General features: G+C 33.5%; 1 protein-coding gene across 1 annotated transcript in view; it reads left to right on the top strand.

Annotated features, from left to right (window-relative positions):
* The window catches only part of LOC129757714 (uncharacterized), a 468,755-nt gene that overhangs the window by 229,514 nt on the left and 224,586 nt on the right, over positions 1-14,655 (top strand).

Genomic DNA, 14,655 nt, shown 5'->3' with positions numbered 1-14,655 from the left:
TTAAACAAGGAAAATTATCCTGAATCAGTACTAAAATCATCTCGGGTCTGGTTATCGGAGTGTTCACCATAAGAAGACATTTCACTCGAAATTGGATCATCTATGTATGTTGAAATCTTGGATGGCATTTGTTTTTAAGCATTTTTCAAGCGACACGTCTCTGCCCCGTAATTGTTAATCGTTTCGTAAGCTAGTTCAATTTGGTTAACCACTTCGGTTTGTGTTGTGCCAATTTTTTTAAAAAATGTTCAAAAGCTTGGTGTTTGACATTATGGCTGTTTTAGATGCGACTCGGCTTGATTCTTTCCAGGTTCAATCGGCTTGAAATTTTAAATAATCTAACGCCTACAACATTTTGTTCTCTGAACATTTGCTCTCGATGTTGGAAATGGGCCATTTAAACTGTAAAACACAAGAAGCAAAAAGTTAAAGTATATCATAAAAAGTCATGCTTTTAACTACTTACAAAGTGTTGTTTGTATTCTTCATCGCGAAACTGTTCCTGTTCGTTCAATGTTTGAATAAAAGATTTCTTCACAATGGCGGAAAAATATGGCTTCGTTAAATGCACGTCGATTTGTTTGAATGTTAACGTTTTTATTAATTCGCCTACTTTGAAAAGGTCGAGGTGAAAATCTCTAGTTTATTTTAAATTCAAGTTTTTAAACCAACTACCCAGAGATCGGCTCAAAGGTAACGTGTTCAGCCATCATCTGGAAGGTTCAGGTTCAATTCTTCAAGAATGTGGGGTTTTCCAGTAAGTATGAAATTCATTAAATGTAGAGAGAGTAGATAGAGTAATAGAAAGTGGCGTTCAAATCAAAGAAAAAAACGAAAGCGCTTTATTTTTGCCATTTTCTCTTAATTTTTTTTGCAAAAGTTCAAAGTTAAAAAAGTCTAAGTCTTATGCAAAGGCTGAATAGCCTTCTATTCAGCTTTGATTATGGAACTTGATAGTATCGATAGGAACTTAAATTTTGAGCTGTATAGAATGCTATACAGCCCTCGAGCAGAGCTGAGTAAGCTTTTAAAAGCCTGTTTTATGGAACTTTTGGTTATTTGGGATGTACCAAGCGATTTCATAACATCAGTATTGATCAGAATACTGTTATCAATGAAGCAAATTGCATGTTAGTATTTGTTAAGCGTTTCAGCAAACACTTTCAAGACCCATACACCATAAAGTCACTTTATATATATTATGTACGATCGATATTAGAGTATTGTAGTATCATTTAGCATCATTATTCAAATATTCACGAACAACGTATTGAATCTGTTCAAAAACAACTTTTATCGTAAGCACTCCGTAAAATCAATTGGATCATTTCCTCTCCTCTCTTACGAATCTCGTTGTAAATTTATTGACATAAAGGGTGTTCGAATCAAAAAGTGGTCAACTCAAATTCGCCGTATTTTTCTAATCATTCATGTAATTCATTTAAGGTGTCCCTCAGGGTTCAATTCCAGGCTCAATACTCTTCTCCATTATACAATCCCCCGTCATAACACCGAAAGGTACAGTAAATATATCCTTGTCAGGGACAAAGCTGTCTCTGGAATAATCTTCCAAACAGTATCAAATCTAATAATCCCTTAAATACATTTCCAAGAGAGTGTCATAACTTTTTCAATGGGGTGATCAGTAGTTTTTTTGTTGTTTTCAATTCCTACACAAGAGGATAATAGTTTCGTTTTTCCGAACTTTATTATACTAAGTGTAGTGATTTAAAAGGAATTGAATTACCTTATACTACATATTATTAATGAATATAATAAAATAAAATTAATAAAAAAAACCCCTCATTTTGTAGGGGTTCGTGTTTGTAGAATGATACTTTTATTTGGCTTTCGACATTTGGTCTTTAGTTTTCAAAATGGCGTCCAAGTAAGAGGAGCTATGAATCAGAATTTTGTATATGCGTCATGAAAATCCAAACTACACGCACGCAGAGCTAGAAAAATCGTTGAATGTGGTGAAATTAACCATCACCAAAGTTTGCTGCTTTTCCTGAAGAAACATGACTTGTCTGTGCTGTTTTGGCCTGATTTAACATCCTGCCAATAAGGAAAAAGGCCATGGAGTGATATGCCGCTAACAACATTCAGGTTGTGCCCGAGGACAAGAACCCTCCTGCCTCTCAACACATCAGAACCTATTTAGCCCAATCGAGCATATTTGACGATAGTTAAGCAAAACTATAAGAAGTCCCAAAAAAAATGGGAGCAGCGAGAAGCAGGCAAAGCAAACTGGCGTTCCGCGCCGAAGACGGTAGTGGTAGGTAAGGTGACTGTCCAAAATCTGATGTCATACGTCAAACGAAAGTCTCGCCAATTTGGACTAGGTCGACCGGAATCTTCACTGAGTATTTTTTTTCGTCTTTTATTCATATTGTACTTAAAAAACAAAAATATTTTGATTTTTTTTTTTAAACATATAATCGATTTACACGCAATTTAGTTTGACTACTTTTTGAACCGAACACCCTTTATTGTAAGGTTGCCAGATTGCCCGGATTTATCCGGGTTTGCCCGGATAGTTAATACTAAATTTAAGAACAGTCCGGCCCGACCCGGTTGCCCGGGCAAAACCTGGCATTTTCATTGGAAAATGTCCGGGTTTTCCCGGATTTATTCACATCATTTGGCAAATTAACAAAAAAAAAAACAACAAACTCCACCAGAACGAACTTTTTTGAGCAAGTTTTATAAAAATAATCTTGAAAGGTTTTTTGGAAGCCTAAAATACAGTTCAAAATTTAGTTTGAGTTTTGATGAAAAAAAAGTTTTTTTTCTTGATTTTTGTTTAGAAATTTCTGAGTTTTGACAAAATGTGCCCGGATATTGCCGGGATTTATGCTCGTCAATTTGAAATCGAATGCCCGGATTTTGCCAGGTTTTTATATATAAGATTGCCCGGTTTGTCCGGCCCGGATCGGTGCTGAAAATATTCTGGCAACCTTACTTTATAGCCCTAACGCCCGTCGCTAGGTTGAATTAACGACGATTCCGGGCTATTAATCATGCAGCCTAACAACCATTCAGCAAAACGTCTATTTATCCTGTGAATTATTTGTCCAAATTACCATTCGTTCTAGCATCCATTCGACATTCGTCCGAAGATCCTTTTAGCACTGACCATACTGACTGGACACTCGATTTCGTTTTTTGGATAATTTTTCCAACAGTACGCAATGTCGATTCCAGAGTGCGCATCGATCGATTTGAAGAAATGCTATTCCAGTTAGGAAATGCCACCCAACTTCAAAAATAAAACACGCAATTTCTATGATAAAATCGGGCTGAACGGGACCATTTTTCCTACAGGGTATTGCGCCACCTGCCGTCGGCATTGCGAACCTGCAAAATCTGACAACAAAAAATTAGACAGAAAATGGTTGAAGTTTTGTTCTAAGTGTCATGTCAGTGTGGTCAGTGCTTTCAGTCCAACGTCTCTTTGACCGAACTGTCTTCGGTTGAATAACTTCAGCCAAATGACCCAGCCTATTTACTATGTTCATATTTCCAAACTGAGTCATTCTATTGGCCTCCCTAGGGGTTTTATACATTTGCACCACATCCAATTGAAATCAAAGTGAAACGAGAGGATTGATAAAATACAATCAGCAACTGTGACCGAACAAGTGTAACTTGAAATTCAATATTCTCATTTATTTTTCATTGGTTTACGGAAACGCGATATTGCTCAAAACTTGAATGAAAAAAAAGTACAACAACGAATCAGCGATGATGATTTTTTAAATAAACAGAAGTTATTCGAGAAATATCAGAGGAGCTCAAAACGCTACCGGCCAGTAGTTTTCAGCGGCAAAAACTCCAGAGTGTTTTAATGACATCAGCAATGGGAACGGGAACCAGAAACTACTTCCGAAAGTCATTTGTAGTCCAACTTCCTAGAAGTGCTGGGTACTTTCGAAATGGGGGAAAAAATTCCCTTCATCCTACAAGCAGTTCGGTTACGTTTCCATTGTTGCTATTTACAGAGCAATACATGGGAACTTTAAAATAGGAGAAGAGGAGCCAGTTGGATGAAGCTCTCATCAACAAGGGCCACTTCAATAGAAAATGATGGCTGGAGAGAAACATTGTCGGTAATGGAAACGAAAATTTAAATTTCTCAAATTTAAAAAAAATAAAAATATGTTTCTATTTTTTAAATTTGTATTCAATATGATTGTCAATATTGAAGAGCTAACAATTTAATTCTGTTCAACCGCTTTTAATGTTACGCTTAAACTTCAAAGGTAACTTGGAAGATATCAACTTTTTATCGATAGATGAAAGCTTTTCGGACTGGTTGATAAATCGTTTTTTAGCTCTCGTTGTGTACATAATATCAGGAGAGGTTTATTTGAAAAGTTTCACAATATTGTGCACTTGAAAAACAAAACGAATATAAATAGAGAAAAAAAATGACCGTTGGAAAAGAGCGCAGAACGCGGATAGAAGTACTCAGAGATCGCAATTGTTTTAAATCAGAACGTGTCCCAAAAGTGAATGAAGGAGGAAATTCTATCTAATTATTTTTTGTCATGTTTGTAATGTTTGTCATGAAATTCTGGAAAGTTTTACAATGGTTAATTGTGTTAGAAGTTGGTATTTTTTAAAGTTTTACTTTTGTAACGAAAATATCAAGAAGTCATGAGATAATATTTTGCAATTATATATGTGTAAATTTTTTGTTTCTTTTCAATTAGATGCCCTCAAACTGTATAAAAGGAAAACAATCATTGTTAAGCCCAACTTACACTTGTTTATTATATCAACACAAACTCTCCTAAGTAATCATCGAGGGCGTTCAGGAAAACAAGCAATTGTCAAACTCATTTCCCAAGTTCCTACATAGTTTGAACGCGAAAGTCAGGGGAACGAAAATAAAAATCCCAGCAAAAAAAAGAAGCAACCCTTTGGACAGGACCCTCACGTTCTCCGGTTCATCATTAAGAAAAGGCTGGAAAAATAACGGTGACGAAACAGAGCGTCTTTCGGAGCCAGTTGATGATGCTGAAAACTTTCAGGCAAACATTGCCGTAGCGAGCTCACTTTCGATCTCGAACTGAATCTTTCTACTTTTTTTTTTATTTTGAAACTTTATTTAAGAAAAAAAAATACAAGGAACATCATACATCTTCTGGTGACACTTACTGGAAATTGAAATAAAAACTGTCATATGCAATATTGTTGAAAACATAGTTCCTCTATGTTCCTTATATTAAAAATGTTCTATTGGAAAAACGGATAATACGATATTGCTAGTCAATAAGGACCTGTTATTAAAAACTTTTCTTTTTGTGGATAAATATTTGAAAAACCTGTGAAAATCTGTCAAAAGCCTTTAGTGCCTTAATACCTATTTTTTAAATGTAAAAATAAGTAACGTTTACAAATTTAAAACTTTAATTTTAACGACTTAATCTACCAGGTTCGACTGCGGATTCATGTTGGTTTTAGCCAAAAAAAATAATGTTTCGGTGTGAGAAGTATTGGATGCAATTACATTTTGAGCCTGTTTCAAGTGCGGAATTTAAACTTATTCTCACTTGGCACTAGCAAAACGTTCCAATCCAGAGTACCGTAAATCGGGGTAACACTGATCACCGGGGTAGCTTTGATCAATATGAAATTTTTCCACATAATCATCAATAACTATGTCTAAAGTTAAAAACCTATAAGATGAGTTTCATATTGGGAATAATTTGGTTTGTTTTTGAAAATTTCAAATGCAAGTTAAAATGTAATTTCAAAATCTTAAAATATCTATTTTCTCGAAGGCTCGCAAACAATCAACTTTCCTGATAAAATCAAAGCTTTTAGAAGCAAATTAGTTGATTTATGTGAGAGTTCAACTTTTTCCTAAGTAAATATATAGTTTTGGTGTAGTTTTTGTTGTAGTTTGTGGTAATTTTTTGATATATAAAAAAAGGAACATTTTCCAAGAGTATGCCAGTCTAGGACAAAAGGCTAGAAATCCTTTCAAATTGTACAGTTTGAAGGGAAAAATAAAAGGGGAATAATGCGAGGGTCAAAGAAATTGAAAAAAGGTAAAATTCCATTTATTTTTGTAGTCAAAATATTATAAGTAATGTCAAAAATTTTAATTGTTGTTCGGCCTAAACAAATTAAGAATCGTGATGTTGTTTTTCTTTGACCGCAAAGAAATCTAAATCAGGAAACACAGAAATTCAAAAGGTGTTTTGTATTATTTTTGATCAAGAAAACTTGTTAACACCGTCAAATTAGAGACTGATTAATGTTACCCCAAAGAATTAAATTCTAAACAGAGATGAAATCGTTTTTTAAACCAAATTTAAAGTTGTCTTATAAATTTCTGCAACCATGTTTTTTTGTTAATAGGAGTCCAGTATTGGTTTTAAAAAATATGAAACAAATTTCTCAAAACAGAAAAAAAATCAAAAAATATTGAAATAAGTGATCAATCTTACCTCGGATTAAAGTACCCTAAAAACATTAATTAGGAAAATGTGGAGAAAAAAAACCGATTTGTTGCAAAAAATTCCCCTTGGCCTATAGCCGACCAAATAGTCTAAAAGTAGTTTCAAAATTATCTTCAATTCAATTTTTTTTAAGTCAAAATTCTCAGAAAATTTGATTAAAATCTGGAAAGTTGTTATTGATCTTGGAATTCTCCTAAGTGAGACGTATGTTTTTTTAAATCTTCTCAAAGTTATGGGAGTTTCATTGACTTTGAATTGTATTTGAAGCTGTGTTAAAAGTTCAAAAGTGGTTCTCAAGCATTGCCATTGGCCATCGTGCCAAATATAATGAAACTTCAAAATGGCAATTCAAAATTACAAACTCAGAATTAAATTCATCATGCACTGATCAAAATTTAATTCAGATTCGCAGGTCGGTTCAATAATTAATAACTGAAATAACGAACTCAGATGTTAACGCAAAACATCAGAATTTTAGTAAAAGATTTATGATTGAGCGCTATGAAACAAATTTCACTACTTGACTAATGTTTAAAGCTGATCTGGAATTAAGTATCAAAAATCATTTTTATTCAAATTTGAAATTTAGATTCAAGTGAAGCTCGGAAATAAGTAATACGATCAAGATAAAAATACAAACGTGACTTTTTCGTTGAGGAATTCAAATCGCCAGAAAAATCGTAAACTTATACTTTTTCTTGTAAATTCCATTTCTCAATATCAAATCTAAATTGATTTCTGTCTGTTCCCTATAGACTCGGAAACTACTAAACCAATTTGCGTGAAACTTGTCAGGAGGGGTATTTGAGGGCCGAGGAAGGTTTCTATAATAGTTTGAGACCCCTCTCACTCTCTGGAAGGGGCTAGGAACATCAGAAAAACACTTCTTGTATACAAATACGATCCCATGCCATATATGGCTCCATTCTCGATCATTTCTCGAGTTATTCAAAAAACGGGTGACTCTCTCCTCACTTAATATCTTCCCTCTGGTAAGAGAAAGGGGTCTCAAATCATCGAAGAAACATTTCCCGTACACAAATACGCTCCCATGCAATGATGGTTCCATTTTCTCGATTAGTTATCGAAATATTAAAAAAAAACTGTATGAGTGACCTTCTCCCCACTTTTTATCGTTCTACTGAATGGAGGAAGGGGTGCTATACCACCGTAAAAACATTGCTTGCTCTCGAATACCCTCCCATGCCCAATGTTGTTCCACTTGCTCGATTGTATAATTGTTCCCCTGTCATGTTTGGTTCCATTTGTTAGAAAAGTTCTTGGTTTATGCAAAACAATCGTATGTGAGATCCCGTCTTCGATAATTGTATCCGCAATTGAAGGAGAAAAAAGTCTCAAATAAGCAAATAACTATTTTACGTACCCAAATGCTTTCCCATGCCAAAATTGTTCCATTTGCTCGATTAATTCCAGAGTCATGGTTGTCCATTCCTCCCCGAACGGCTTGAAAAGTGCAACTCAGTGAACTTTCCGTTCTGAAACACTTGCCCTGCTCTGTAAAGACGCCAGGCGCACAACCAATCTAGGAGCAAAGAAGGCTTCGCCAGGGTGAGAGCAAGAGAAAAAATCATCAAATTAAGTGTAGCTGAAGCAACTCAGTAGGTTTTGTTCGTTCCCAACAAGAAATGGAAGAAGAAGAAGCAATATCGTTTCGTGCTGTTTGTTTGCCTACTGGAAAAAATTGCACTTCAGTTGTGTGTTTCGGGATTTCTCCTTCACACACAGTAGCGTTGCTATTGGGGCACCGGTTTTGCTCAGCACTCGGCTTCAGTTGTACTCGGAAACGAGTGTAGAGCATTTCGGAAGGAAGTGTGGTGCTCTACAAATCGTAGAAGATAACGGTGCGATTTACACAGCGCACTGTCTGATTTGAGAAGTGCGGACTGTAGGGATGAGATGAAGAATATATAGAAAATAAATCAAATTTAATTAGGAACAAAATAAAATAATAGTTGTATTCGGCAACACTGTAGATGAATAAAATAAAATAAATTTCAATGACAACATTTGCTATTTTGGCAGCACTTGACAAACAAACAAAACAAAGTCAGTCATTGATCTATTCTTGCGAGCGACAGACGTGTTTAAGTGAATCTCTGAATTGAGATTCGTAAAATCACGACAATGGCGTGGTTGGTAGAATAAGCATAAATAGCGAGATATTTAAGGCTGCTGCTGCTGATTGTTTTGATTTGGCCGGTGGAAATAAGACGGAAAAATAATTTTACCAAATTTTACAGGGGAGAGTATAAGGGTACAAGAAATGATCGTATGGTTATATAAAAAACCCCTTTTTACCTTCCAGTATAGAATAAGAGAGGAGAAAAGGAGTTCAAGCAATTTTTTTTACTTGATAACTTATGCAAAGTGTTTGAGTACAAACAATGTTGGTATTTTTTAAGGAGAAAATCCAAACAGTACAGTGCCAGGAATGGGGAAAGTTTTATCGCTTAGTTTTAAAAACTTTTAATGAAACCATATTTTACATGAAAAGATTTTTTTAAAGATTCAAGACATCTCCTTCTTCCAGACGAGACAGCCGAAAATCATTTCAGAGAATCAAATCTTCTTTGTGTTCCAATAATAATTTGATGTGAAAGCTCTCATTGTAAAGATATCGAAAATTTATTTATAGTGAAATTTTTTTCACACACTTTATAGATTTTTAGGAGGTATAGCAAAGCACACCGGGTCAACTAGTAAAACATAAAAAAGTGAAAAAAAACATTTTTTTGTTGCCAAATAGGAACCAAAAGTCCTAAAATGAAGTTTTTTTCCTAGTGCTTTTGTCATTTCAGCTGTGTAATGTCTTGAAAAACTTTACTAGTTAGACGGTTCCCCTTAACGTGAAAGTACGAAAAAAATTGTCACAGCCTAGTGCAATAAAAATAAAAACACTAAATTTTTAGTTTGAGGAGAAAGAGACAAAATTTGTTCTGCGAAGTTGTCGATATCATCAAAGTTTGAAACTTTGCTGAAATAATAAGACAGAGCTTTATCTCTATTCAGTGCACAGTTATAATGCTTTGTTATAATTATTTGTTTTTGTAATATTTACTTTACTAATACTTGTTTACAACATTAATTGAGACACCCAATACGCACATTTGCTCAACATCTTAAGTTTTTACGACCTTTCCTTGTAAAGTTATCGCAATTTCAAGTATTATCTTCCCATAATTTTGTGAACTTCTAGGTTAAAATGGGACAAGTGTATCCATAAACTAAATCTTGAAGCTTCATTCAAGTACTATAAACCTATCCAGAAACTACTTGTTTCCATCAAGGTTGCCAAAATCACAGAAAAATCTGTATTATCAAAGAGTTTTGAGCAAAATTTTGTAGCAGAATCTGTGTCACAGATATCAGAGTTTTTAATTTTTTTTTTACATAATTCACAGATTTTCTAAATTTTATACAGATTTTAAATTTTAATGCCACTTTTGACTTTTCATATCTGACACTAATTCATGAAAATATGAAAACAAGGTAATGTGAATTAATTTTTTATTTTAAAACTGCAAACAGTTTTCAATTTTTTGATGTTTCACATGATTTTCCAGTTAACTTCATAAAAATAGCATCACAAAAAAACCGTCACAGAATTTAAGGTTCAAATCACAGAATTCGAGAATTTATTTTGTTAAAACCACAGATTTTTTTTTTGGCTACCTTGGTTTCCACACGCCCGATTTTGAGTAAAATTTGCATAAAATCAGCGAATTCAAAGTTTTTAGCGAGAAAATAGAGATTAATTATCATCGTTAAAATTAAAACATGTTTCAAAAGAAAAAAAATTATCAACTTTCTACTGAAATCATCAAATAGCACCTCAAAATGCCTTGAATTTTTTTCAGCTTTTTAAAAATATTTTAAACAAATGAACAAAAAACTTTTTTATTTAAAATCGTAAAATCGCTTTCGAAATAGATAAAAACTACCACTGGTATCATCAAATATTCTTCAAAAAAAATACCATTCAACAGCTCGCTTGATGTTGCAACTTTCATTTGAAGACATCTTAACAGATAAAACATTCCTTAAAAAGATATGACAGAAATTATAACAATCAATCTCTATTTTCTCGATAAAAACTGAGAAATCAACAAATTCAAGCCAACCGTACCGAAAATGGACACGTAAAGCCAAGTAGTTTCAGGTTAAGTTTGTAGTAGAGCTTATTCCACTTAGACATGGGACACTTTCTTTTGCTGATAGCTCATTTACTAGTAATCGAACATTCAAAATTTTGACAGCATTTGCTGCCAGTTAAAAGTGCTATCAGAATTATTTTTTTCAAAATTTAAAATTAACACGTTTTTGAGATATTTACGGTGCAAGAGAAAAAGAAAAAAAATATTTGGCACAGTTTCCTTCAAAATCCATCATTATTACATTGCTAGCTGACAAAACCTTTGATTATTCAAAGAATTACTGTGTAACAGTAGTGGAAAAGTAGGCAAACACTGTATAAAATGTCCTCAAAATTCAAATCAAGCATTAGAGTGAAGCACATTATCGGCAATTACGGTTTAGTGTCATCAAGGGAGCCAAGGCTCATACCAGAATTTTCAATTTTTAATAAGCGAAAAACTAAGTGTACATTGCTGAAAAGCCCAAAAAATATTACTCCGATAACCCGAAAGTTTTGCTTAGTGTGTCTAACCTCAAACAGCAAGTTTTTGTTAATTCCAGAGCTCGTAAACCGTATAGCCGGTGCCGCGAGGCAATGAGACAGATGATTTCTGATGGACGACAAAACTTATGAAAAACCCTATTTCAAACCAATTCCAGCGTTAGAATTCTATAACATGTCTGCTCGTGGCAAGGTCCCTAGCAGATTAAAGTTTGTTTTTGCTAGTTGTTTTGTATAAAATATAATGATTTGCCAAAATTCTGCTTCTGTGGAAAAGTACAACAATTTTCAAAACGAAAGCTTTGGTTTTCGCTGTTTTTAAAAGTCAAAATAGAGTTATCTTGTACATACCCGTCGCAACCTACGATCTATACTAACCGATTGTTTTTTTGAGTTCAATCCCAGGATGGTTTTGCTTCGTTATTGACAGATTTTTCCAGCAGAAATTCCATTTAAAACGCTCAAAAATAATCAAGTTTTGTTAATTTCGATACAGCTGTATCCACTAAATTGCTCTAAGTTCCCTTAGTGGACTTATAAAGTTTCCTTAACCTAGTTGGAGGCAGCGCGGTAGTACTGAATAAAGGGGTATGTACTGAATAAAGTTTAAAAAAACTAAAAATATATGGTTTCATATGCAGGAGAGGGTTAAATAATTTTCTTTTTTCAATATTTCCCGGAATTCAAGGTGAAATTCCCGTGAAATGAATCATCATATTTCTCGATTCTAGGGAATGTTAAATTGGTCTGGAAATGGAACTCTCAAATGTTTAAAAATTTTTAATTGATTTAAAAATGTTAAACAAGACTTCGAGGGCATATATGAACTGGTATGCAGTAGAGGATCCCGAGCAGACTTTTATGGCAAAATTATACCTATTTTTGCTATCATGCCTTGAAAGTAAAATGAGGTATCATTTTGCCCGAATAAAGGTGGTACAATGCCAAAATTTGGGTCTCACTTTTCATATGCCGATACCACAATTATACCAACTGTAGGTTTCAATGAAACCTTAATGATACCTAGTTTAACCTCCATCTCAAAACACGTTTTGAGAGCATAATGATGTCACTTTTTGGTTTCGAATCCATCCTAAATTTGGCATCGGTGTGCTTTAGAAATTCCTTTGAAAAGGTTGGCTTAACGAGGTGTCAATGAGCTTTCAATACAACCAAAGTTAGGCATAGCTGTGCAATCCGTGTATGAGTAATGAGAGCAATGTTGGGGCATTGTTTCACCGTCTTTCGGGCAAAACTGGACCAAATTTAACTAACAAAGCATGATAACAAATAAACAAAGGTTTGTTCAGGATTGTGTAATGCCCCATGATATAATTCAAAGAATTTTTTTAATCGCCTGAATTTATGCAATCATCCAGCGTTACACCTTTACACTTATGCGAAATTCCTCATTTACAAAATCGCCTTCGGTTATGCAGCGTTACTAACGCTAACAATATAAGAGTTTAGCGTCGGTTTGGCAGTAGTCTGGTTTTTTTTCGGGGATGAAAACCAAAATTTTCATTAAAACTAAAAAGATTTGTGAACTTCAAAAAAAGCCAAATATAATTAAAACCCCTAAAAGAGGTGATTTTTAAAATTAAAATGATTAAAATCCAGATTTTCAAAAATCACCTTTTATAGAAGTTTTAATTATAGTTGATTTTTTTTTTTAATTTATCAAATCTTTTTAGTTTTGAATAAACATTTTGATTTTCATCATATACAACTTCAAAAACTCTTTTTATTTCACCAAATCATTGTGCAATCTTCATTGAGAAATTTAAAATATGTTGTAAACCTAATTATAAAACCAGATTTTTAAGTAGTGATCTTTTAAAATAACATACGCTACCTGAATTTTTGCTGATTAAAAAGAAATGGCTCATGCTATTGTTTTTATTAAATTCTTATTATAAAGTGAGAAATTTTATATGATATGCAAAAAATGCGAATTTATTTAACACTGCATAACGTTTATTCAAAAGACTTTTGAAATTACTAGTTTTAAAACCTACCACTCCTCAAAGCATAAAAATAACGATAAACAAAATTTACTAAATTTTTTTCTGATGTGCGTGTTCGTTCAAAAAATTATCATTTATTTAAAAGTTCCTCATCTTCCCGCATTGGAAAAAATAAACGCCTGGATTTATACACAAAAAATGCCTTAAATTAAGGAGAAAAACAAAAATTGATTCTTGCATTCGTGAATAATTTAAGCAACGCCTTTCAAAACGTCAAATGCAGCAGCTTACAAAATTTACTCTGAAGTTTTTAAATAAGGTTCGAGTACAATTTTTTTCTTTATAATTTTCAATTGAGATTCAAATGTTTCCTTCAGAACATTTTCATCCGGCTAAACTTCTGCATCTGTATTGAAATATTAAATTTTCTACCTAGATGACTGTGGAAAATCCATACGTGTAGATTGGATGTATCTATCAGTGGTCTGTGTTAACAATATCAGTTATTCTGTTCGAATCTCTAAGTTAATTTATTGGAAATCATGGAATATAAATAATAGCCAATTTTAACTTAAATTTCCGAATATATGTGTAACAGATGTAAGAGATAGACTAGAGTACCGTATTGTAATAATGTTCAATTTTTCAGCTCTGCATTTCCCAATTATGTAAGTAATTCTGTAAATGAATATTACGCAGTTTCAGATTGAATTAATTTGCATATTAAATTCAAATTATATGTGATATTCTTTATCCAATATGTATCCTATAAATGTATCAAGAATATATCTATCACTTATGTAACTACAAGTGCCATGTTCGCTGTACATTGCAATGTTCATAGTATTGTCATTATTATGCAATATTCATAGAATATAAGCATATGTACATTAGACTGCCTCAAATTTGTATGGGAAATTCAAAACCTGTGAAAAGTTATGCGCTGCAGGCTAAAATTGATCCTAGGCCTAGTACAAGATCTCATGCCAAATTTGGGCCAGATCGGATCACGGGAAGGGGTCGTTCAACGAGCCTGAAGTTTGTATGGGATTTTGAGCCATTTTGTTCGGGAGAAACATGAAAAACCAGATTTTTATCAATAATTTTAATTCCCGTCGGCCGATTTCTTTCAAAAACGGGTTTTCTTAAAGCCTAAATTATGAAAAATATTTCATCCGAAGACTGCATTTCGATAAGAGTTGAGATAAAAAAGTTATTAGGCTTCAAAAATGGGCTAACTTTTTTAAGGATGGTATTCATCACTGTTAATGAGTCGGGGCGGTCGAACATATTGACGCCTCATTAACAGTAATGAATACCACCGTAAAAAAAGTTAGCCCATTTTTGAAGCCTAATAACTTTTTTATCTTAACTCTTATCGAAATGCAGTCTTGGGATGAAATATTTTTCATAATTTAGGCTTTAAGAAAAACCGTTTTTGAAAGAAATCGGCCGACGGGAATTAAAGTTATTGATGAAAATCTGGTTTTTCATGTTTCTCCCGAATAAAATGGCTCAAAATCCCATACAAACTTCAGGCTCGTTGAGCGACCCC

Source organism: Uranotaenia lowii, chromosome 3, assembly GCF_029784155.1.
Source record: "Uranotaenia lowii strain MFRU-FL chromosome 3, ASM2978415v1, whole genome shotgun sequence".
In the NCBI taxonomy this organism is placed as follows: Eukaryota; Metazoa; Arthropoda; class Insecta; order Diptera; family Culicidae; genus Uranotaenia; species Uranotaenia lowii.
The sequence above is the reverse complement of the archived record's forward strand: the minus strand, read 5'-3'. Positions and strand labels throughout refer to the sequence as shown.